This window comes from Anolis sagrei, chromosome 1 (assembly GCF_037176765.1).
Source record: "Anolis sagrei isolate rAnoSag1 chromosome 1, rAnoSag1.mat, whole genome shotgun sequence".
NCBI classification, from domain to species: Eukaryota; Metazoa; Chordata; class Lepidosauria; order Squamata; family Dactyloidae; genus Anolis; species Anolis sagrei.
The window spans coordinates 272,097,131-272,123,390 of NC_090021.1; the positions used below are offsets into that span (position 1 = coordinate 272,097,131).

The window sequence follows — 26,260 nt, forward strand, 5'->3', positions numbered from 1 at the left end:
TATTTTTGATCAGATCGTCCATTACCAGCATAAAAAGGAGCGAGGATAGGGGACATCCTTGACGTGTTCCTTGAGTGATGTCTATTGACTCTTTTGATTCTTGGCCGTTGATTATCAGTGTTGCTTTTTGTGTTGTATAAATCGCTTCTATGGTGTTCATAAATTTGTATCCGATGTCAATTTCTTTTAGTAATATTTTTAGATAGTCCCAATTTATCTTATCAAATGCCTTTTCAGCATCAATGAATAATAAGGCCAATTGTTTTTCGTTGTGTTTTTCATAGTATTCTATTGTGTCAATAAATATCCTGGTGTTGTCTTTAATTTGCCTATTTGGTAAAAACCCTGTTTGTTCGTCTTATATCCAATTTTTAAGAAAAATTTTAAGTCTTTCTGCCATAATGCTTGTAAAAATTTTATAATCGTTATTTAATAAAAATATAGGCCTATAATTCTTAATTTCAACCGGGTCAGTGCCTTCCTTATGTAGGTAAACGTAAAGGTAGTCCCCTGACATTAAGTCCAGTCATGTCTGACTCTCGGGTGTGGTGCTCATCTCCATTTCTAAGCCGAAGAGCCAGCGTTGTCCGTAGACACCTCCAAGGTCATGTGGCCGGCATGACTGCATGGAGCACCGTTACCTTCCCGCCGGAGCAGTACCTATTGATCTACTCACATTTGCATGTTTTCGAACTGCTAGGTTGGCAGAAGCTAGAGCTGACAGCGGAAGCTCACGCCGCTCCCCGGAATCGAACCCGCGACCTTTCAATCAACAAGCTCAGCAGCTCAGTGCTTTAACCCACTGCGCCACCGGGGGCTCCTGCCTTCCTTATGTATTAGCGTAAAATTCACTTTTCCCCATGAATTTGGAATTGTTTTTTTTCCTCCAGTATATTATTTAATATCTCCTGCAATAGAGGGCTAAGTTCATTTTTGAATGTTTTATAGAATATGGCCGTATAGCCGTCTGGTCCGGGGGCTTTATTTTTTTTTTTAATTTTTGGATTGCTATGTCAATTTCTGACATAGATGTGGGACCATTTAAAATTTCCCTTTGCTCCTCTGTTAATTTTTGTAAATTTAATTTGAATATATACTCTGCAATTTGTTCTTTCGGAATGTTTTTTGCCTTATATGATTCCTTATAGAATTTTGTAAATTTGTTTACAATTTCATTACCTTCTGTATATATTTTCCCAACTTCTTGTATCTTTGTGATTAGGTGTTTTTGTTTACATTTTTTTAGTTTGTTTGCTAACCATTTTCCTATTTTATTGGCATTCTGAAAATAATTAACTCTCATGAATTTCATTTGGGTTTCTAATTTTTCTGATTGTGGTAGCTGTAATTGCTTTCTTAACGTGTCTAAGTTTGTTTCTATTTTTTGTCTTTAGGTGCTTTTTTAAGAGTTCTTCTTTATTTAGTTCCTCTAATATTCTTTTTATTTTTGTTTGTTTTTGTTTGCATTATTGATAGCATTCTGTTGTATGAGATATCATCTCATTACTACTTTCATAGTTTCCCATTGTATGATTTTTGATGTTTCTTCCCCTTTATTTAAATCCAGATATTCTATTAATAGCTCTCTATTCTTTTCAATGCTTTTTTCACTTGTCAAAAGATTATCCTTTAGTCACCACCTAAATTGAGATTTGTTTCCTTTTATTGTGAATTCTATGGCACAACAGTCAGAAAAAGTTCTAGCTATTGACTTAATATCTTTTACTCTTGTGGCCAATATGCTTGTGGCCCACATCATATCGATGTGAAACCACAATTTGTGCCTCCCAGAGTAATATGTGTAATCTCTTGTTTCTCCCCTACTATTTCTCCAAATATCCCTTAGATCAAGATTTTCTAAGCAGGTTATGCATTTTTTTGGTAGAAAGCTTGAGGAAGCATGTTCTGTTCTTTTTTTGGGGGCTTTAACCAGATTTGTCTAATTTTAAGTCTACCACTCCATTGAAATCGCCTAGTAATATTAATTCATCAAATTCTTTTGTTTCGATTTTTTTATTGAGTTTCTTAATAAATTCTAACTTGGGGCCGTTTGGACAATAAATATTGCAAATTAAGATTTTTTGATTGTTTATTTCTATTATAATTCCAACATATCTTCCTTCTTCAATGTCTTTTATTGCTAATCTTGGGGCTAGCCAGTCTTTAGCGTAGTTCACTACTCCTAGTTTCTTCTCGTTGTCTGCAGCGTAAAATTCTTTGCCTAATTTCCCGTATACAAGGTGTTTTCCATTCTTATTGGTTATGTGTCTTTCTTGGAGTGCCATAATGTCTAGGTTTTTCTGGGTCAAGTAGTTAAAGATTTTTTTCCTTTTACATTGTGAATTAATTCCGTTGACATTGCAGGAATATATTCTAATATTTCTGTTCATTGCTCATTATTGTTGTCCTGCATCTCCCACTGAACAACTTCTTGTGGTGGTATCAATCGGTAGTTCTCGGCGGAGAATTTTCTTAGTCTTTTAAGGTCTCTTTCCATTCGTCATAGTTTGTGCTGCCGTATTCCTCTTCTTCATCTTCTCTTGTAGCGATTTCCTCTTCCAAATTTACATTTGGTTCCTTATATCTTTTCCCTTTTCCATTTTCATTGGGTTTTCTTTGCGTTGGATCTTTTGCTGTGTCTCTAATGTGATTCTGTTTCAATTTTTGAAATGAAAAATCAATTACATGCAGTAAAATTGGGGGGGGGGAGTAGCCCAAATGTTATAGGTTAGAAACTGTTCTAAGTATTCAGTAAAACACCCAGTTAGTTGAACTCCCTAATCCTAATTTCCCTAATTTCAGAAAAGGTTTCAGGAAACAGCAGGTGATTGTCTCCAAGCCTTGTTTATAGACAGTTAGATGGACTTTGATGCTGACACCCAATAAAATATGATCATAAGATTTTATCTGTAGGTAGAGAGGTTGAAGGGAAGAAACTGAACTATCAGTATCTCACTTTGCAAGCAGAGTCTGCAGTGTGTACAGAATTTTGTGATCCTATGAAACTTGCATGTGTTTTGGTAGGGTAATTATTATCCCTCCGAACTACATATCCCCCACCTTGTTTATTGTGAACTCAAGGCTGCAGCATCATATATTACATAGGGCCAAAATTACTGACACATTAATGAAATGTTCATAGGTGTTATCAGAGCTGTTCACTCACAGGTGTCTTTCTTCTGGCTTTTCTACCAAGATATACTAATATGCACTCCTCATGCAGCACTCTGAAAAACATTTTCCTGCTAACAATAGAAGAGTAGAATTGTAAAAATCAGAGCAGCTTGCGTTTTGTTGTAGGCATCACAATTATCTAGCAGAATGATGTCTTTAAACACTCAATTAAAAAACAAAATTTGTAGAGACAATTAAACACTACTCCAGTTTTAGACCTCTTTATGTTTACTTGTCTGCATTGATAAGCATGCATAGAGATGAAGGGAAGATGTGTGTGTATGTGTATTTAAGTGCATAACTTCAAGAAATTGTACATTGGAACCTTACAGACAGGGCACTTCTGCCAGTGGAAGGCAGAGAAGGGAAGTTATACTGGTTCTTCTTCAAGCTTATAGGTCCTTTTGTCTTCTGACACCTACATTAAAGCTGTGAGGACCCCCTGGATCAGAGGACGGGCTGCTGGAAATCACTTGACCCCCCTCCCTTTCTTCTGTTTAATCTCAGTGCTCAAAAAATTGATTAGTAGTACTTCAACTCATATACTTTGCTCTTTTAATGTCTTATTACTTAGGTAAATATTTTATTAAACTTACACCATGAATTCTTAACTAATGTACAGTCACTTTCAAAGAATAATAGAATAATAGAGTTGGTAGAGACCACATGGACCATTTAGTCCAATCCCTTTTCATGTTAATATTATCCAGTTCAGGCCTATAGTCTACAGATACAGTAAACCCATATAGTGTGTGAAATCCATTCTCCACAAAAATATTTTTTCATAATATGGAACCCTATTTTTCTTGCCTCACATGAATAATTGAATGGGTTTCTGGCCATATCATGCCATGGCCTAGAAGGCGCTTAATGATTTGTTCTCTAAGCATCCAGTACAATTCTATGGGAAACTTGCAATCAAACTTCTAGCAGAACATCTAGTGAAACTTCCAGCAGAGTAATGGCAGTGGAAAGCCTAGAGAGAACATTTCTCTAGCCATCACAATGTCTTTCAGAGCAATTATATGGCACTCAAAGCTTTTCACGTATAAGTGAAACCACAGTCAACAAGCTCATGTAATAAATAGGCCTACTGTACATGGAATATAGCCTGTAGTAATTATCTCTTCCAGTGCCTCCTCTGGCTCGCCCTGGAGCTTGTTATGTAGGTTCTCATATTCCCTCTCTTATCTGAGGAGGCCTCCTCATAGGGCATGACACTACAGAAGACAAAGGAATAGTAGGGGAGAGAGATACTCAGATAAACACCTTGTGCTTCTGAGTGTTTTTTTTTTTTAAATGCATTTTGTAGTTTTCAGTTACGGATTTCATTTGTGTACAAAAATATTTTAGCTTGGTTTGTTTCCTTCTTATAATTGCATAGAATGGATAGTTTGCAATGCTGAAATGGAAAGTAAATTGTTCATATTCCCTTTTGATGCAATTAACTTAAGGCAATTGGAGGGCATGTACTCTAAAAGCATTTCTATACCCAAATGTTTTGACCCTTTGTGGTTAGTAAATCTCACACAACCTGAGTTTTGGAAAACATTACGCCTTTGTTCAGGATAGAAAATCAGCTGAAGCAATTATCTTTTTCCTACTCGAATTCTTATTGCAGTTTTGTAGGCTGAAGTATTCTTCTTGTCCTAAACAATTACTGTTGTGCCTTGTTAAACAGCTGCTCTATTCCACCCCAGAGATGACTGGTTTTCATTGGTGGATACAGTAATTTCTCAGCATCCCATAGTTCCCCAAAGGCATTGTCTAAGACTTAATTAATTTACTGTTTAAAAACACTTTATGATGCTTTCCTAAAAGCATCTCTCAGTATGCAAACTACTCCTCATCTTTATTATTGTTCTTTATGTGGGAATTCTGAAAAAGGATTTGTGGAATAAATTGTCGAAGGCTTTCATGGCTGGAATCACTGGGTTGCTGTAGGTTTTTCGGGCTATATGGCCATGTTCTAGAAGCATTCTCTCCTGACGTTTTGCCTGCATCTATGGCAAGCATCCTCAGAGGTTGTGACCTCACAACCTCTGAGGATGTGTTGCTTACCATAGATGCAGGCAAAACTTCAGGAGAGAAAGCTTCTAGAACATGGTCATATAGCTCGAAAAACCTACAGCAACCCATTTGTGGAATGGTTTCATTAAATTTATCCTCTTTGATGTTTTCAAATAATTGTTGTCTGAACTTATTGTTAGTTTCAATGAGAGCAGGCTCATTGAAACAATGGAATATATTGTTCACTAATCATTCAACCATTGATTCAAATAGCCTACATATTATTTTCAGGTTATAGACTATATTCCCGCATAAGCCTGCCAGAATCCTGAAGTCCACAGAAGTGTTTTTTTTCCTCAATCTCGTGTTCATTGGTGGGAGCACAAGAAGGACTCCTTTTCAGTGGCTAGGCTACCCCTAGATTTTGGAACTCCCTCTCTTGGCAAACTAGAATGCTTCCCTCCTTGCTATCCTTCTATTGGTAGACAAAGACTCTTAAAACTGAAGTCTTTTAAGGAAAGGGCTTGCAACAGAGTGTCACATTGTTTAGAATTGTACTGCTTAACTTTTTTTAAAAAAAACTATCTTAATAAAAGCATTTAATGATGCATGCTTCCATTTAGTTTTAATTTTGTAATTTGGTAGGTCCTGCTGCAGGGGAGTCCCTGGGGCCTGAGTATTTGCCATCCAAATACTCAGGATGGCCTGCTCAGCCCTGGGCTTATCCACGAGGAGACCTGCAGCCACACCTTCATTCCAGACAGCTGACCCAGCAGCCTCCAAGGAGAGAACAAGGCCCCCGCAGCCTTGCCGCATAGCTACTTTAACGACCGCACTGCCCATCACCCGGCTCTTGGAACATCTACATGAGGTGCCTCCATGGCCCCCACTGCCTTGCCGCATGGCTACTTTAATGGCCATGGAGCCCATCATCCAAATATTGAAACACCTGTGCGGGTGCTTGTTTACAGGGCTCCCTGGCGTCACCTGTTGCTTCTGGCCCCTTTTTATATCAGCCCAATCTGGTTGGGATTAAATGTTTATTTTTATGATGTTTTATTGTATTTTATTGAATTGTTAATTGGTTGTTTAGTTGATGTCATCAGCCCACCTTGGTTGGGATTGAATGTTTACTTTATGTTTTTTATTGTATTTATATTTGAATTGTTCAATTGATATATCAGGTTTATTACTGTACGTTTAAATTGATATATCATGTTTATTATTATATGTGTAGTGTGTCATTTTATGCCATGATCTTTAAGCTGCCTTGAGACCCCCATTAGGGTGAGAAAGGTGGGGTATAAATGTAGTATAATAATAATAATAATAATAATAATAATAATAATAATAATTCACCTTTTGTATCTTGTGGATTTTAGTCATGCATTTTTTTTAAAAGTATTGTCACCTTCCTTGAGTCTCAAACTATAATTAAGATGGAATAGAAATACATTTAACAACAACAGCCACAACAGTAAAATGAACATTTTGGCTCACTTATTTCTTCTCTTTAGCTAAATGTAGTCATTAAGTTCCATAGTATTACATAATTTCTACTATTGATTTGACGTCAGTTTGGTCATAGGTTGCCTTGTATAGATGTATCTTTCCCCAATATTGCACATTGTCCTGTGTTCATGCAGAGAAGTTTATACATATTAATTGCACAATTGAACTTTGAATCTAACCACAAGAATTGCTTGGTGTCACACTTAATTGAGCATCCAGCTGTAAACAAAGCAACATGGTATGTCACTTTATGATTACAATCTTCATGCACCATCGCAAGCAAAAAAAAAAGAATAAAAAGGAGTAACCATAATACCAAATACAGTATTATTTATGAATGCAAGAAAGAGAATGGAGGATTGAGTTCACTGTGAGAAAATTATTAGACTCAACTAGACAGGATGGTAAACATTTTATGAAAAAGCATATCAGAATTCTTTTCTATTTAACCTTTTCTCTTAGCAACAGTCCCAGCTCCACCTCCATGACATTACAATTCATCTTAGAATAACTAGTAGAATGTTGCTTATATATAAAGATATAGCATAAGAATACAAGACAACATGCCAGCCTTTTAGTGAAACAAAGTAAGATGATATAAGTGCTAAAATGCATGGAAATTTTCAAAGCATATGGAAAGAGGGATTGAGAATGGTGTGATACCATGAGTAAAACCCATCTCCAACAAACTCTCTTAACTTTATTGCATGAAGCTGCCATCCCACAGCATTTGCAGTCATAGGTATCAGCAACCTACTGGGACAAACACTACGGGGAACTCACCTTTCACTGGCTGTGTTCAATGGTCAAACTCACCCAACGACCACCAATTACATGACGATATAACTTTGCTGCCACCAATCTAAATGGTCTACAGCCACACCATTCACTCTTCCCTGTCCCACTGGCCCACCAACCACCAGAATCAGTTCACAGAGCCACTTAAAAATGGAGGGAAACTCCGACTTAAAAAGTAATGGCTGTTATCCAGACAGATTCCCTTCTTATATTGAAGCACAGAAAAACACACTGAATACTTGTGGTGAAGTATAAACAGATTTGTGAAGTTTATTTGAACTAGAACAAAAAGACTTCTGAGATATTAGGAGAGGTTCAGACACTTAGTGGTTTCAGAAGATTATCAAGCTGTTTTCTTAATTGAAAATGGTTCCTTAACTTGTCTTCTGCAGAACTATGTTCACTCACAGGTGAACTAACTGGGCTTTTTAAAATCTCTCAGTCCTCCATTCCAGGGGCTCCTGATATATAAGCACTCTGTCCCTTTGTGGCTCTCTAAATATGTAGCCCTTCTCCATGGAGGTTATTTTTAATCCCCCCCCCCCGAGGTTTTTTTCCCCCTCCAAACACTTATTTTATCTCCCTAATTCTTCCAGTCCTGCCCCCTCCTCAGATAACTACTCTCTCTGGTGCCTTCTACCTTCTATAGCTAGGCTCCCTAGCTCCCCCATCAATCAGCCATCACTACCATATAAGGAGCGGGCTGTTACATCCTGATTTTCCAAGCTGTTAAAGAGCTTGTTGGCGCACATAATATAATGAAATCAAGGTTCTTGCTTAAATGAATAAACATAAACTATTTAAATTATGGAAGAATTGAAAGCTAAATGCATAAAGCTAAATAATTACAATATTTCAAGTACATGATTGATTATTTTCTGTTGTTATAGTTCAATGGGCAGCATAATTCCGGGGAGTTCCTGTTTTCCGATAGCTTTGAAATGGTTTAAGATGCACAGAAAACAATATCTTCTGGACTTCAACCTGCTAGACTTCACGAAAACCCTGTAGAATTCAATATAAGTTACTAATTGAATAATCCTATATAGGACTACTGTGTAGGAATTTTAAAAAATCAATTGAATCCGATTATAAAGAAAATATACTAATGACAAACTTGAAATTTAACATATTAGAACTTTTCCAAAAATGCCCTAATATACTATTTCTTAAATAGGACTGAAGGAAAACAAATTTCATTTTTTGTCATTGTTGTGTGCCTTCAAGTCATTCCCAATGTAAGGGGACCCAATTGTGGGGGGTTTCTGGGCAAGATCTGATTTGGAGAAAGACTTGCCATTGCTTTCCTTAGAGACTGAGAGTGTGCTACTTGGCAGAGCAGGGATTTGAACACCTGTTTCCAAAGTTCTAGTTCAACAATCAAAACTATTTCACCGTGCTTTTACTCTATTCTTTATGGTGAGAAACATTCCCCCATGCCCAATCTAAGTACTGATCAGCCCGAGCATAGCATTGCTTTCTCCATGGAACAGATAATTGAGTTATACATTCCTTTCTGGATATTTCCAACTGCTCTGTTGGTTGGTTTTAGAGACTAGCACTGCTAACATGAAGTAAGTAAACTACATGAAGTTTCATTAAATTGATTATGAAGGAAAACTGTGATTTATGCTGCCTGTGTATATCTTTTTCTAATAGTTTCTCCAGTCTTGTTGAATATATTATTTTGCTTTTAATAGAATGAATTTTCTGAACCAGTAATAGTGAATTTTGCAATGTACATGGAAGTAGGAGGAATAATGTCTCTAGCTGTAATCTTTAGGATTCTGGAGATTTTTTTATGAATTAAGTTACTTTGGCTATTCAGATAGAAACATGTTGCATGTTGAGCTGAAGTGATATTTCTCAACAGTTTTATTGATATTTTAAGGGCTTGCTGGCATATTCAGCACACTTGGCAGAATTGCACCATTCTGTTTTCATTAGAGTCACCACATGACCACCTTGGATAAAAAGGCTCAATTTTGTTTGGCAACAAGTTGCCTTTTTGTTAGGAAAAAATGCATCTGCAGTTCCTTTCAGTCCTATAAAATTGATAAATTTATTCATTTAATACACATATGGAGAAAAACATGCTGAAACCAAATTCACTGCTATTGTCTTATTTGCTTTCCTCATTCAGAGAATGGGAAAGTCAATCTTCCTTTTTGTTGCTTTATTCACATGAAAAAAGGAATTATTTAACACTATTTTTCCTGCCAGGCGAGATTATAATTTTTTGTAATTTTGGAAAATTTTGTGCAAAAAGAAAGAAAGAAAAGAAAATCTGAAGAACCTTGTGTGTGATTCTCCGTTGCCTGTTGCCCGGTAAAATCTTGCCAGGCAACATACGAAAACTTATCTCCCACCCTGATGACATATTTTGGGGCAAGCCACAAATGAAGAAAATAACAATATTCTCTCTCTGTCTTTCTGTCTCAATATCAGCATACAAACTTCTTAAATTCATTTCTTTCCTCCAGAATACTGAATTATAACCAAGTAGGTATCTTTGGTTTACTGCTGTCTTTTTTATCATTTCTGCAATATTGTTCTCTTCACTGAGTTACTTCACCATTTGCTAGTTTCTTGTGATCTCTCAACCCCTCTTCTTTTCTGGAAAAGTTTGGTTCTCGTTGGGTGTTCTCCCCATCCCCAAATAGCTAATGCAGATCTTCTGTAAGCTGTTGTGCTGTACATTTTGATAAATGTTCTGAGCCTGCTGCCTCTGATGAGTCCTGTAAAATTCCAAGGTCTGAAGAGTTGCCCTAAAAGAGAAAGTAGTCCACAACAGGAATGAGAGTGGAAAAGTTTCCACATAATTGAATTACACAGTTGTGGTTCCTTTCCTTCAATGTGCCCTCTTTCCTGTAGCCTCTCATGATGAATAGGGAGTGAGCACAATGTTCCTGGAGCTGGGTGACAGTGACAGTGAAGAACTCCCATCTTTCCCATTCCTAAGCCAGCAGCCGTCTACCATCAAAACTGCCAACCAGCCTCCTGCCAATGAGGAGGTGGTTGTACTCTCTAGCTCAGACTCTGAGGATTCACCTGATCTTCCTCCCACATTGAAAAAGTCCTGTTGTCCTCAAGAGCTCACCTTGGCTGCCACTCATCAGGACGTGATGGCAGAGATCAGCAGCGAGAGCGAAGAGGAGGTGGAGATCATCCCCTTGGCTGAAAGGTTTAAGAGGAAGCTGTTGGCCACTAAACTATCTACAGCGGGAAGTTCATTTACTGTTGGGGTTCAGCCTGAGTTTGAACTTGAACCTGATTCTCTTTTTGTTCCGCCTGATGCTAATGAAAATATATTTACTGATGCTAATGAAAATGTACCTCTTGATGCCAATGTTCCTGAAATTAGTGAGGAAGGAACTTCTGTAGATTTGGAAAATGAAAGTACCAGTGTTCATGAGAATGTTTCAGAGGGAAGCCTTTCCCTTCCTTCTGCACCTGGTAACTGTAATGACAACAGAAGGGGCCAGATTTGGCAAGACAGAAGTAAATCACTCAGCTTGCGAAGGTCTTCCCGAATTAAAGAATTACAAACATTGGCTTCAAAGCAAAGGTGCGGTTCACGGAACCAATTCTTTGGCTTTAATTGCCTTCCGCCGGGCTGACTTTCTCAGTTCAGGCATCGTTTCAGATTAATGAAGACCTTGGCAGTTCTCCCAGTTTCCCCTGGCCATGATTTTGAAAGATTTCTAGGATATCAAGTAAGGTTAGTGGATTGCTAACAGGTTCCAGTATTTTACAGTGTGGCTTTGGGTTTTGCTTTGTCCATTTAAATTCGTGTTTGCTGATTTTGCTGTGGCTTTTGACTTGCATTTTTCCTTTATTTTGTAATCATTTTTTTCCATAAAAAAGGATTTTTTCACAGTCAAGTGTGGTGGATAGTTATCTTAGGGCCTCGTTCCCTGCTCTGGATTGCAGCATTTACTAGGATCCTAGAACGGAGCACCGGAGACTCAGCTGGAGCCAACAGGCTGTGTCCCAGCAATGACGAAGGGGAGAAGCCACTTCCAAGGAGGCCAGAAACCCAGAAGAGAGCTGCTGGTACTTGGGAGGTATCAGACAGCGATCCAGAACCAGCTTTATGAGAACCTAAGAAACAGCCTTTGTTCCAGCTTCCAGGTTGTAGTTCCAGCTCGTCGATGCAAAACATTGGCCATGAGGTGACAGAAATAAGCCTGTAACCCTCCTCCTGTCAGGCCAATACAATTTGTAGCCAGGAGGCACTTGACCAAGCCCACCAGGCTGCTTTGCAGAAGAGAAAGGAGCGAGCAGCTCAGAAGGCACTATAGGAGCAGGAGCGGGAGAAAAAGAAGGCCTTGGCCGACCTCTGGAAAGCCCAGAGACCAGAACAGTGCCTGAAGCACATTCAAGTTGTTGTAGATCCAGGTCTGTTGCAGGTTGAAGGGGGTGGGCAGGTGCTGACCACTCTTCAGGCCATGGAGTGCGCCTGCATGATTGAGAGCCAAAGCATTCCCTGCAGTCTCACCTGGAGAAGAAAGACTAGGCTGGCTCAGGCTGGAGAAGAGAGTCTGACAGAAGAACCCAATCTTCTAGTTCTGGTGCCACTAGAAGAGTTTCTCACTATGATTCATAACTATAAGCAGGTCAGCATGGAAGGACCCACTCAGACTCTACAGACCTTTGTGGTTATATCATGCAGAAAACCCCTAGGAAGACTCTGGCATTGGCTGTAGTAGAACTAGAAAAATTCTTCAGTTCTCACAAACTCAAGCATCTGAAGAAAGTGAGGCAAGCAGTACAGAATGGCAATGAAACACAGGAGCTGAGCAAACAAAGGAACTGGAGAGAAAAAGCAAACTCCACGCTAGAGTTATCTAGATTCGATGTGGAAGAAGTCTTGGTGGATCTGCAACTTCACACAGGTGTCCAGGTTCAGATGCTTGAGAGCTGGAAGGAGTTTGCTGATTTTGCCAGTATGTTTACCAAGGCTGTGGCTGAAGCACCATTCAAAAGAGAATGAGACAAAAACTAGCTTCTCCTTTTGCCTAGAGATTTTGCTTGGATTTCAGGGACCAAAGTAAACTGCTCTGGGAAGGGGCTGCTCCAAGTTTGGAGGAAGCAGATTCAGCAGTTCAGCCGGGTCAGTTTAGAAGTGGCAAGTGCTATTGTGGCCCAGTATACCTCTCCAATGCTGCTGATGAAGGCCTATCAGCAGTGCTCTTCTGAACAAGAGCGATACAACCTTCTGCGGGAGACACCTGTCCGCCGGGGTGATGGTGTGACGGCCACTACAAGGCGAGTGGGACCAGACCTCTCAAAGCAGATTTACCTGCAAATGACTTCCCATAATCCTGACCTTTCCCTGGAAGTTACTGGATAAATGTTCTAGTTTACCCAACTAGAGTAATGCCATCCATGTTCGAATGGAGTGAGGACTATAAAAAGGAGAGGACCAGTTGTAAATAATAATCCCTAGATAGGTTCCAGGAGGACTTAATCCCTGAACATGGAAAAGTGTGTTTCAAACATCTATGGAGACAAGTTCACAGAACAGTATGGTTAAAGTGGTTTCCTTGCAAAAAAAAAAAAAAAAAAAAAAAAAGAAAAAAGAATCAGACCATAGGGAATAGGATTGTCCTTCCATTATCAGAACTGAGACTGGATTTATCCTCCCTCCTGCATACTTTTATCACCACCATGTGTTTCCAAATTTTCCCAAATGGTTTAGGAAACCCCTGGGGCATATTTTGCAGTAGGGAAGATGCACTGTATTCACAGGTTCCGAATTTAACTATTAAAGGCTTAAATATGTTTGAATAAAAGCAAAAAAAAAAGCAAACCTTGATTTTAGCATTTTAGGTAAGGGGCATCATGTCATTCTTCTATATAATAGGACTTTAGCATCCACAGAAGCTCCTGGAATCAAACTTCAATAGATACCAAGAACCCACTGCAGAATGGAAGAGTTAAAAAACCTTGTTATTTGAATAGAATTCCACTCCTTCAACTCACATTCAGATGTGTGTATGTGTGAAATAATGGATATTTCATTTATAACAACCTTCTCCCTGGAAAACCAAAGTTGAAATTATATCATCATTAGGTTTTATTAACTACCTGGAAAAATTATATTTACAACTTTTTATCAGTAAATCTAGAGAAAACTAAAGCACACAAGTCAGAAAGGATATTATAAAGCAATATATCTTTTCACTGAGGCCCACATGCATGCTTATTCACTCACAATTTTCTTAACCAACCTTATGCATTCACTTGCCATTTGAGAGATAATTTGGTTAACATGTCAATTAGGCTTTACAAATCTCTTTTATTAGACAGTTCAGAGTCCCCTCAGGCTGGTATGTTCTTGTCCATCTAACTTATTTTAGGCATTTTTGTCAACATGGATCTTATCAGCTCTTGTTTAGGCTCCAAAAACTCTAGGTTCCTTTCTACTGATTATGCATCTTAGAAATTACAGAGTGAAATGATACTTTGAAGATGATTGCAATCAGAATGGTAATGTACAATTTTGATTAATCAAGGGAGTTTGATTAATTTCAGTGTTGATCTTAGAATAATCTTGAACTGAAACACAGTTTACTACCATTCACTATTTGTAACAAAATAGCACAAAATAAACTCAGGCGTCAGCAGTGTCTGCGAGGGCTTTCGCACAACTGAGACTCGTGCGCCAACTGCGACCGTACCTCGCGAAGGCTGATCTGGCCAGAGTGGTCCATTCCTTGGTCACCTCCAGATTGGATTACTGCAATGCGCTCTACGTGGGGCTGCCCTTGAAGACGGCTCGGAAGCTCCAACTGGTCCAACGATCAGCAGCCAGGATGCTAACTGGGGCCCCTTACAGAGAGAGGTCAACCCTCCTGTTCAAGGACCTCCACTGGTTGCCATTTATATTCCGAGCCCAATTTAAGGTGCAGGTGCTTACCTATAAAGCCCTGAACGGTTTGGGACCAGCCTACCTGCGTGACCGCATTTCCATCTACGAACCCACACGTTCACTTCGGTCATCTGGAGAGGCCCTGCTCGTGATCCCACCGGCGTCGCAAGCGCGCTTGGTGGGGACGTGGGACAGGGCCTTTTCCGTAGTGGCCCCCCAACTCTGGAACACCCTCCCCAAAGACCTTAGACAGGCCCCTCCATTGGCTGTCTTCAGAAAGAACTTGAAGACCTGGCTTTTCCGATGCGCCTTCCCAGACTAGGAAATCTCCACTACCAAGTCCCATAAGCACTTTATCAGAACCAATGATTGCTGCACATCGCACTTGCCCTAGAAGCCCTATATACACCTCTTGTCACATCAGCACTTTTAATCTTTGTACCCATTTTCTGGCCCGGCCCAGTTTTATTGTGTTTTAGTATATTGTGCCTGTTGTTTACTTTGCTTTATTCTGTTTTTAATTGTTTGATTTGCTTAGATTGTATTGTTGTGTTGTGTGTTGAGGCCTCGGCCTGTGTAAGCTGCATCGAATCCTTCGGGAGATGCTAGCAGGGTACAAATAAAGTTTAATAATAATAATAATAATAATAATAATAATAATAATAATAAACTCTCTTCCTTAAATTTCCTTAAGACACTAATATGATGACTTCTTGAATATTCGAATCATAGAGTTAGAAGAGACTCTGTTGGCCATCCAGTCCAACCCCCTGCAAAGAAGCAGGAAAATTGCATTCAAAGCACCCCTGACAGATGGCTATCCAGCCTCTGCTTAATAGCCTTCAAAGAAGGAGCCTCCACCACACACTGGGACAGAGAATTCCACTGCTGAACAGCTCTCACAGTCAGGAAGTTCTTCCTAATGTTCAGGTAGAATCTCCTTTCCTGTAGTTTGAAGTCATTGTTCCATGTCCTAGTCTCCAGGGCAGCGGAAAACAAGCTTGCTCCCTCCTCCCTATGACTTCCCCTCAAATATTTATCCATGGCTATCATGTCTTAGCCTTCTTTTCTTCAGGCTAAACATGTCCATCTCTTTAAGCCGCTCCTCATAGGGTTTGTTCTCCAAACCCTTGATCATTTGAGTGGCCCTCCTTTGGACACATTCCAACTTGTCAACATCTCCCTTCAACTGTGGTGCCCAGAATTGGCCACAGTATTCCAGGTGTGCTCTGACCAAGGAAGAAGAGAGGAGTAGCATGACTTCCCTGGATCTCAACACTGTACTTTTATGTAGGGCAAAATCCCATTGGATTTTTTAGCCAATGCATCACATTTTGGCTCATGTTTAACTTGTTGTCCATGAGGACTCCAAGATTTTTTGCACACATACTGCTTTTGAGCGAGGCATTCCCCATTTTGTATCTTTGCTTATCACTTTTTCTGCCTAAGTGGAGTATCTTGCATTTGTCACTGTTGAACTTCATTTTGTTGAACTTCATTTTGACCCATCTCTCTACACTGATGATTTTGAATTCTGCTCCTGTCTTCTGGAGCATTAGCTATCTCTCCCAATTTGGTGTCTTCTTCAAACTTGATGATTATGCCTTCTAACCCTTCATCTAAGTCATGGGGTCCTTGTCAAAGGCCTTACTGAAATCCAGATATGATACATCCACAGCATTCCCTGCATCTACCCAGCTTGTAACTCTATTGAAAAAACAGATCCGATTAGTCTGGTATGACTTGTTTTTGATAAATCCGTGTTGACTAATAGCAATGACCGCATTCCTTTATGAGCATTTGCAGACCACTTCCTTAATGATATTTTCCAGAATCTTGCCTGGTAATTGCTTGAGTAGTCTTTTTTTCCCATTCTTGAAGATAGGGACCACATTTGCCCTCCTCCAATCTGCTGGGACTTCTCCCGTTCTCCAAGAACTCTCAAAGATGATTGCCAGTGGTTCCAAAATGACTTCCTCTATTTCCTTCAATACTCTTGGATGTACCTGATCTGGCCCTGATTTCAATTTGTTTAGAGCGGCCAGGTATTCCTGGATGACTTCTTTCCCTATTTGGGGTTGGATTTCCCCTAATCCTATTTATTTAGTCTTGCAAAAGTATTAGGTTCAAATTCAAAATAACTCTGTACTTAAACAATGTTATACTACTGTGCCATGTTCTTGGAAAGTCAAATTCCATACTCCTTTGTAGTCAGTCACTCCCTTGGAAGAAGGATTTCATTGTGTCTGGATATTATCTTAAGGATATGTCTATTGTATCAGTGTGTACATTTTGCAAGAAAAGGCACACAATCTCTTCTCTTTTTTCCTTATGCGTAAAACTGGAATGGAAAGAAAAAAGGAAGTCATAAGTTTGAGTGACACCAACAGGACTCCCAAAGTCAACCTCCTTACACTTCCTTTAAGAATTTATCCTTCCCATCCCCTTCCACTTCTCCTTCTATTCTATGTATGAATGTGACTTCTAATAACTTTAAAGCATAGGTCCTTTTTATTGCAATTCCCAGTGTGAGAGGGTATATCAGAACTTTTATAGAACTTTTATACTTTTACACAAGAAGCAGGCCCGTAGTCAGGATTTCGATTCGGGGGGGGGGGGGCTGAATTTTTTTCAGGGGGGTTTCGGGGGGCTGAGTTTCGGGGGGGGGGCTGAGTCTGAGTGAAAGAGGGTCTACCCTAGCAAACCTTTTGTATCATTAACTCAATACCCCCATGCATATGGGATATATTGAGTATGGTGATCAGATCATGATATGAATAAACATAACAGTTTAAATAATACACCAGTAAGGCCTTTTTGCAAACCACCATGAGAATTTCGGAGGGGGGGGGGGCTACATGCCTGACAAGAAGGACATTGAACAAACAGATTCTATGCAACTACATTGGATTCACAATTACATGGCTAACAAACAAACAAAGGAGAGTTAAATTTTCACTCAGCATTCACACCACATGTACATTCATCCATCTTCATGCATCCAAATATTACCATATCCTTTGCTCCCTCCTTGGAGAAGAACACCTTTAGGCCAGACACTGCCTCCCTGCAGCCAACACATAGTTCCAAAATTTCAATAACTTCACAACTCCAAAATGCCAAGGATCAAGTTCCCTGTTTTCCATGAAGCAGAAACTGACTCCCTGCACAAAATCTAACTCTCCAAAAGCACACTTCTTCCTCTTCCCTTGGGAAAGAAGGCCGAAGTGACCAGACTGCTCCCATGCAAATCTGTCACTCTCCATACATATGCTATCTCTGTCCTTCCCATGGACCAGAGCATAGCGGGTGAACAGACTCCTGTGTTCTATCACACTTAAGAATTATTAGATTGAGTCTTTTATGGGAATATTCTGCTGATGTAGTAAATAATAGTCCTGTCTTTAATCTTCACCTCCTGGCAGATGTTGATTCTTCTTGATTGGTGTTAGTCTTGTCTTTCTTAACATTGTAAGCATTTCTGTTATCATTGTCACAGTTCTTATCACAGTTTACTTTTTCATCTATCATTAGCAACTTTTAATTACAGTCCAGCGAGGAGGTTTTGTCATTGCAGGCCTTAATATTTTACTGGTGTCTCCAAAATTATTAATTCCATCCATACATCTTCCATTCAATTCATTTATACCCACACATCATATTAAATCCACATTTATCAAATCTGCATATTAAGTTTTTGTGATATTACTTCTCTTGACCTGTAAACTGTGGCTGTATAACTACAAGCAAAATATTATTTGTTGTTTTTGCTACAATGCTGAAATGTTCAGCTTATTATAAACAATAGTCCCAATGTCCTTTTCATCTGTATTGCCAAGCAACACAAATCTTATATCTGATTAAACTGAAAAAACAACAGAGTAGAGATGTCCATTTTTTTCTTATATCTTCCCCCGTATTACAGCAAGAGAACCAGAAATGTTTGGGTAACTTTAGTGTTTCTTTAATAACTATTCTTCCCCATTGCTGCTACTTTTGTAATTGCACTCTTTGTCTTCTTATTTTACAATATTAAAAGGCCCATATATTAGTTTGTTGTTATTTGTAGCTGATCATATTGTGAGCAGTCTTGTGAGGGAAAACACTGAAAGGCACGTTTAAAACTTATGAAAGAAAAAGGAAATAATCAGAAATAGCGGCATGTATAAACCATTGCAGAATAAAAAGACAACAGGAGGTCAAAAGGTCCAAAAAGAACCACTGTGACTGCTGGCATATGCAACATAAGGGCAGCAGACAGAAGGAAGCAACAGCCATGCTTTTGCCTGGAAGAGCAAATCAGCCCAAAGACGTTTTCACCTGACCTAAATTAAGCTCTGTTCCGGTCTGCCACCTAATAACACCTTCTCTGTTTCCTTCAATTTTCCAATAAAAACAACACAAAATATTCAAATGTGCAAAAAAAAAAAGTTGACATCTGACATATATAAGCATAACACTCATTTTGTGAGGATTTTACCCATTGCCTATTTTGAAAATTATTCCAGTCCTAATTAATCATTTGCATTCTTTTCTGTTTGTCTATATATTTATCTCCCCTTGTATGTTCTCTAAAATAACATATTCACACAGAACTAGAATTTAATATTATATTGATTTGTGTGTGTTGAAGGGGGATTCCTGGAAGTATTGTAAAAGGGTCTGGCTTCTACTTACTTTAAATAGAGGTCATGTTCAGTGTCTTTGGAACAATGGACCAGGTTGTTTCACACTGATATTAGGGAACAATAGCTGAATCTCTCTGTGTCAGATAATAATAATAATAATAATAATAATAATAATAATAATAATAATTTTATTTTTTACCTGCCTCTCCTTGCAGCTCAAGGAGGGTGACAGAATAATTAAAACACATTGTAAAAATGCCACGAATACACATAATAAAATGAATTTCTATAAAAGATACATATTAAAATGCATTTCTATGAAGAACATATTCAAATACACGAAACTGAGATTAAACAAAGGACACAAGTTTAAAATTTATGTTTAAAAACTGTCTGGGTAGGCCTGCCGGAAGAGATTGGTCTTCAGATGGTTTTAAAATTCTGACAGCTCATTTAGATGTTGGAGCTCTTCCGGCAGGTTGTTCCACAGCCTTGGGCGGCCAATGAAAAGGTACTCTGGATGAAAAGTCACCAGTCGAGTTCTGACTAGTTGGAGTAACCACCTCCTAGTGGACTCAGTATTTGGGATAGATTGTATTGGGAGAAGGCGATCCTTTAGGTAACCTGGACCCAAATCATGTAGGGCTTTAAAGGTCAAAACAAACCTTTTGTACTTTTTCCCAGAAAGTAATTGACAGCTAGTGGAGTGACTTTCAGATAGATGTAATATGCTCATTCCTAGATGTTCCAGTAACCTGTCTGACTGCCATATTTTGAACCAATTGGAGGTTCTGAACTTGATACAAAGGTAGCCCAATGTAAAGAACAATGAAGAAATCCAACCTTGAGATTACCAGTGCATGCACTATTATTTATTTATTTATTTATTTATTTCAAACATTTATATCAAATCCTTCTCACACACCTGGGAGGGGTGGGGGGGGGGGGAGACGACACTCAAGGTGGCTCACAACCAGCAACTATTAGATGCCAAGCACAACAATTATATTAACAATTACAATTAAAATAATTAGTTAAAAACATCAATTATAAGCATCCATTTAGGTCCTCCAAAACTAGGAAGGGATGCAGCTGGCCTATCAGCCAAAGCTGATAGTAAGCACTCCTGAATGTCACATCTACATGGACTGACAATTGGAGAAATGGAATCAGGAGCACTCTCAGGCAGTAAACGCAGACTTTCGGGGGAGTGAAACCCCATCCAGAACTGGTTGATACACCTCCATCCCCAGATTAAGACCCTTGATTGTAAGCATGCCTGTTTTGTCTGCATTCAGTTTCAATTTATTTTTCCTCATCCAGCCCATTACCTCCTCCAGGCATTCATTCAGAGGAGACATGCTATCCTTAGCTGCAGCTTCTTTTGAAGGCATGGAGAAATATATTTAGGTGTCATCAACATACTGATAACACCCCATCCCGTGCCTATAGATGATCTCTCCCAGTGGCTTCATTTAAATATTAAAGAGCACTGGGAATACAATGGCACCTTGTGGGACACCATGTAACAGCTCCTTTTTTGAGGAGCAGCTATCCCCAAGTATCACCATCTGGAACCTGCCTAAGAGGTATGACTGGAACCACTGCATTGCAGTGTCTCCAATTCCCAGCCCCTCCAGGCATTCCAAAAGGATACCATGGTTGGTGGTTTAGAAGGCTGCTGGGAGGTCTAGAAACACCAACAGGGACACACTCCCCCTGTTGATTTGAGACTGAGATCATCCATTCAGGTGACGATAGCAGTCTCAACTCTATATCCTGCTCTGAAGAGGTTTTGAAATGAGTCAAGGAAGTGTGTCTCATCCCAGACTGCTTGGAGTTGGAGAGCAACTGCCTTCTCAATCACCTTGCCCCAAAAAGGAAGGCTGGCCCCTGGTCTGTAATTATTAATGTCCAGGTGATCCAGGGAGGGCTTTATAAGCAGTAGCCTAACTAATGCTGCTTTTAAAAAGTTTCCCTCCCTGAGAGATACATTAATAATTTGTTGTATTTGAGATCCAATTGCATCTTCTCCCTGGATGACCAGCAAAGATGGACAGAAATTAAGAAAGCAGGTTGTCTGCCCCCAGCAGCTTGTCCACATCAGTACTCATCAATTGAAACTGATCCAATGTAATTCCACTTACAGAGTCACTGTGTGCCTCATTGTTGGGCTCTGTTCCAATGACAATATCTAAGTCAGTTCTTATGCAAGAGATTTTATCTTCAAAATTGTTGTTAAAAGCATCACAGTGAGTTATTGAAGCAATGGGTTTGGAGGAGAGGGTATCTGAGTTAATCCTGTCACCACTCTGAACAGCTCAGCTGAACATGAATCTGCAGATGCAATGTGTGCTGAGAAGAACATTTTCCTTGCTGCATGTATTGCCACCTTTTAGGAGCAAAAGTGTCCTCTATGCCATGTCTTGTCACATAAAATTTGAGTTCTCCACCATCTGCGTTCTAGTTGTCATCCTTCTCATTTCATTTTCTTGAGGGTCTAGGTGTACCAGGGAGCCTGATTTGTAATGGGTCAGAGAGGACATTTGAAAGTGATTATGGCAATAACCCTGGCTAGATTTTGATTCCATTTATCAACCAGGGATTCAGTGGGATTGTCAGTGAATCTTCTAATGCAGTGGTTCTCAACCTGGGGTCCCCAGATGTTTTTGGCCTTTAATTCCCAGAAATCTCAGCCAGTTTAGCAGCTGTTAGGATTTCTGGGAGTTGAAGGCCAAAAACATCTGGAGACCCCAGGTTGAGAACCACTGTTCTAAGGCCTGCAGGAATCTCAAAGGAGCCATTAGCCTTCGAAGTCAGACCATTTTCATAGATCCTCCACCCCTGCAGGGGTAGGTTATAGCTGTGACCAAGAAATGATCTGCCCATGACAAGTAAGAGGCATTGATCACTTCTGCCCACAGATTCATATGTTCCAAGGGATATGACCTGCCAAATGTGTTGGTATAGAAACTAATTGGAATAGGCCCATGTTTTCCATGGATAACATGAACTCCCAAGCTGCACCTGACAAACCGGCCTTCAGTGGTATGTTGAAGTCACCCAGAAACAAAAATCAGGGTGACTCCAACAACACTTCCGAAACTAGTTCTGTGAGCTCGGCCTGGGAGCCTGTTAGGCAATGGGTTAGACAGTACACTAACAAAATCCCCAGTCTATCCCTGAAAGCCAGGGATAGACTGGGGATTCAGCTTCCTAGTAGGTAAACGGGAAGCTGTGATTCAGCTTCCTAATAGGTAATCTGGTCAAGTTAAGATGATCTTTATAGACCACAGCTACCCCACCCTCTATCCCACTTTTCCTCACCTGCTCACTGATGCAGTACTTGGCTGGGAGGGCCTGAGCCCAGGTAGGAACACTATAATCTCCCAATCAGGTTTCAGTGAAGAATGCCAGGTCAGCCCCTTTATCCTTTAGGACAATAGTTCTCAACTTGTGGGTCCCCAGGTGTTTTGGCCAACAACTTCCAGAAATCCCAGCCAGTTTACCAGCTGATAGGATTTCTGGGAGTTGAAGGGCAAAACATCTGCAGACCCATAGGTTGAGAACCACTGTTTTAGGAGATCATAGAAGGTATATGTCTTAATCTGTACTGGACTGGCATTATTTAGGAGCAAGGTGAGGTTTGGTGGGTTGTCTGGCTCAATTTCCAAGTTTCCCAGGCTGGCAGGATGACTGGAAAGTGGGATAGGTATTAAACACCTTTTTCTCCTTCCTCTATGAGGACATGTGACCCTGTCATCACTATATCTCCCTCTGCCCTGCACAACTTGTATTGTTACCTCAGTTTCCATATACATTGAATTAAAATCAACAATACAGGGACAAACAAAGAAAAAAAAGGAAACAAGACAAATTATAAGACATTAATGCAACAATACTAATACCCATTCAATGGGTGTATTCCCAGTCAATCAGACCAATTAACTGACTAGTCCAGCAGCACCCTGCTCTCACCAGGGGACTGCTGTGTAACCAACTAGGTGGTTCTGGGTAGCCCTCTCACTGCTACCCAGTCCTTCAGCTAGCTCTCTCACCACCAGCTGGTGTAACAGTCCCAGGATGCAGGGAATGTCACAAATTGTTACCTTTCTTATTATTTGCCATCAGGGAGGTATCTCAAGTTTCCATGGTGTTTTCAGTCTTTAGACTACTCTTTGGGAGGCAGTCAAGAAGCATGTTGTACTTTGTTAAAGAGGGTTGGGAAGACCTCTTCCACTTCTTCAGTAATGCAACATGTGCTAGAGTTGTGAGAACATCTTAAGATAGTGTCCCAGATAGCAAAGACAACCCAGAAATTGAATTATGATAAAAGGACATAGTTGTGAGTATTTCAACCAGAACAGAGAGTTCTACTCTTATCACCCTCTTCAAAGATTAAGTTGGTTGCCCAATGGCAAGGACCTTTTGAAAAGGTTACAAGGGTGGGACACATAGACTATGAAATCAAACTAAAGAGGCAGAGACAAGGAACTCAAATCATCATTTTTATTTGTTCCTTCTACATAATTTCAGTAGGACCAACTTTGCAGATGGAAATTAGATAACAAGGGATTAAGGTCCTCTGAACCCTTCCATTGTTCTGCACTCAGTTGCAACAGTGACAGGAAAAGAATGGTGATGCTTTTCCATCACTTCACCCGACTGGTGGCAGTAGATTTAGCCTTTATTCTTCTTTTGTAAAAAGATATGTGTCTGTTCATACCATTTTCATTTTACACTCCCAAAACGTGTCTACTAGAGGCCAGAAAAAGGATCTGCACAGGGAGTAGAGGAAAGTTAGCTTCAGGTCAGAGTGGTGCAGGAAGGGAATGGGAGTAGAAAGCAACTGAAGAGCAAGTCAGCATATGTGAAAAACTATGCATTTATATAGGCAGCATGCCAAGGTTGCTAACTCTAACAGAAGTTATGTATATGTATATCATGTAGATATTCAACACTGACATGTGCATTTGTCATGCTAGTTGAACAGTTTGAGGATTATCAACTAAATTTTAAAAATAGCAAGATTACTATGTTTAGTAAAACCTGTGTTTATATATAACAACTAAATGCCAATCATTCAATGGATTTTTTTTCTGAATTCCTGTTGAAAAGCTATTTACTTTTTGAGGCTGGAATTATTCTGAAAAACCAATACAAGTTCTCCAAGTAGGCATATTTTCTGTGATTTTTTCAATGAAATATATTTAAAAAAACTTTCAAAGGATGATGAAATTCAGAATTTTGGACTTCTTACTTATAACTTGAAACAGTTTTTGAAAGAAAATTAAATAGCTTGAATAGAAATTAGAACTTCCTGTGTCTGAGGCACTTGCATACACCAGGGCTTTCCTCTGGCATTGCAGAAATCCTTTTTGTGCTGAACATTTCAGGAGAAGTGCCAGAGTCACAAACATTGTGAATGCCAATAAAGAAACCTTTCAGTTCCTGTTTATGTATGCATGGGTGAATGCTAGGCACCGAGCATCTGTTCTAAACCAAAGAGACACATGGAAACTATTATAAAAGTGTTGCCTAATGCTCACTTATGGTCTCTGTGTTTGGTCTCTATCATAAAGGCCTTCCCATCTATAGTTTCCATCACAGTGGAATACTCTAATGCAAATCAGTCATACTAATGTTGCCATTTGCAGTTACAACCTAGTGGTAAATTGCAATCTGATACTCCCAGAAATTGTACCATCATGGAAAGTTAAATGCTGCCATCCAGACAATCACAATAGAAGTGCCATGGTACAATTGTGAAGGGTCATCTGCCAACTTCAGTGTTCAAAAAGCATTGGGCATATTATGTAAAAATGAGAAACTGATTTCTGTGAATATAAAATGATGAAATTTAAGCTAGGTCTCACTGTTACAGTAATCACTCTCTGGCCTGTACTGCTTCAGTCCACAGGTGCGACTGAACAGAACTGAATTAATGGTGTGCCATACTGCAAATTCGACATCTTCCACAAAGGACAATAAATTATAAGATAGAAGCATGATAGCCTAACTTTCTACCATGCCTGCTAATTTTCTATTTGTAAGTCATTCTTAAAAATAATTTGTTTATATGAATTCACGTTTTGGAAATATGAGCTTCCCCCGTAGTAAATTAAAGCACGGAGAATTTGGATACAATTGGGTTTTGAAGAGACTTATTGGGGGTTTGTTTGCATTCTGTGACACTTTCCCATAATATTTTGTGGTCAATGCATAGTTGTGATTTTTGTTATTCTTCCTTTTACATCCTAAAACAAGGGTGGGAATGATGTAATTGATTTAAATGCTATCTCCCCACATCACAGACTTACTCCATTTCTTTCAGCCAAACACCCATATTTTTAGCCAAAAAAAAAACCCCAATCCCACTATTCAGAAAACATTTAAAATTCTATTTCAGGGCCTTCCAACCTGAGACTTGAAGAAATGTCCTCTAAAGTTACATAGGACAGCAGGAGTACTTACTTACTTACTTAGGCGATCCCTCGTTGGACGAGTAAGATGGTCTTCCATTATGGATTTCCTTGTGGGTCCGCATGTGGCTGTGGAGCCCTATTCTTGCTCTGCATCTTCTTCCGCAGTGTGGGCATTGGTTTCCAGGTGGAAGGTGGTCCCGTTCGGGGTTGGCTTGACACGCCTTCCTCCTGGCACATTTCTCTCTTTCACCCTCCACTCGTGCCTCCTCAAATTCTGCAGCACTGCTGGTCACAGCTGTCCTCCAGCTGGAGCGCTCAAGGGCCAGGGCTTCCCAGTTCTCAGTGTCTATGCCAGAGTTTTTAAGGTTGGCTTTGAGCCCATCTTTAAATCTCTTTTCCTGTCCACCAACGTTCCGTTTTCCGTTCTTAAGTTCGGAGTAGAGCAACTGCTTTGGGAGACGGTGGTCAGGCATCCGGACAACGTGGCCGGCCCAGCGGAGTTGATGTTGGAGGACCATCGCTTCAATGCTGGTGGTCTTTGCTTCTTCCAGCACACTGACGTTTGGCTGCTTGTCTTCCCAGGAGATTTGCAGGATTTTCCGGAGGCAGCGCTGATGGAAACGTTCCAGGAGCTGCATGTGACGTCTGTAGACAGTCCACGTCTCACAGGCATAGAGCAGGGTTGGGAGGACAATAGCTTTATAGACAAGCACCTTGGTCTCCCTACGGATGTCCCGGTCCTCAAACACTCTCTGCTTCATTCTGGAAAATGCTGCACTTGCAGAGCTCAGGCGGTGTTGTATTTCAGCGTCGATGTTGACTTTGGTGGAGAGGTG

The 26,260-nt window shown here is 39.8% G+C and overlaps 1 pseudogene; it reads left to right on the forward strand.

The window, feature by feature from the left end:
* The first annotated feature begins 10,215 nt into the window (after positions 1 to 10,215).
* On the forward strand, positions 10,216 to 12,850 carry LOC132781057 (crossover junction endonuclease EME1 pseudogene; annotated as a pseudogene).
* Positions 12,851 to 26,260: the final 13,410 nt, after the last annotated feature.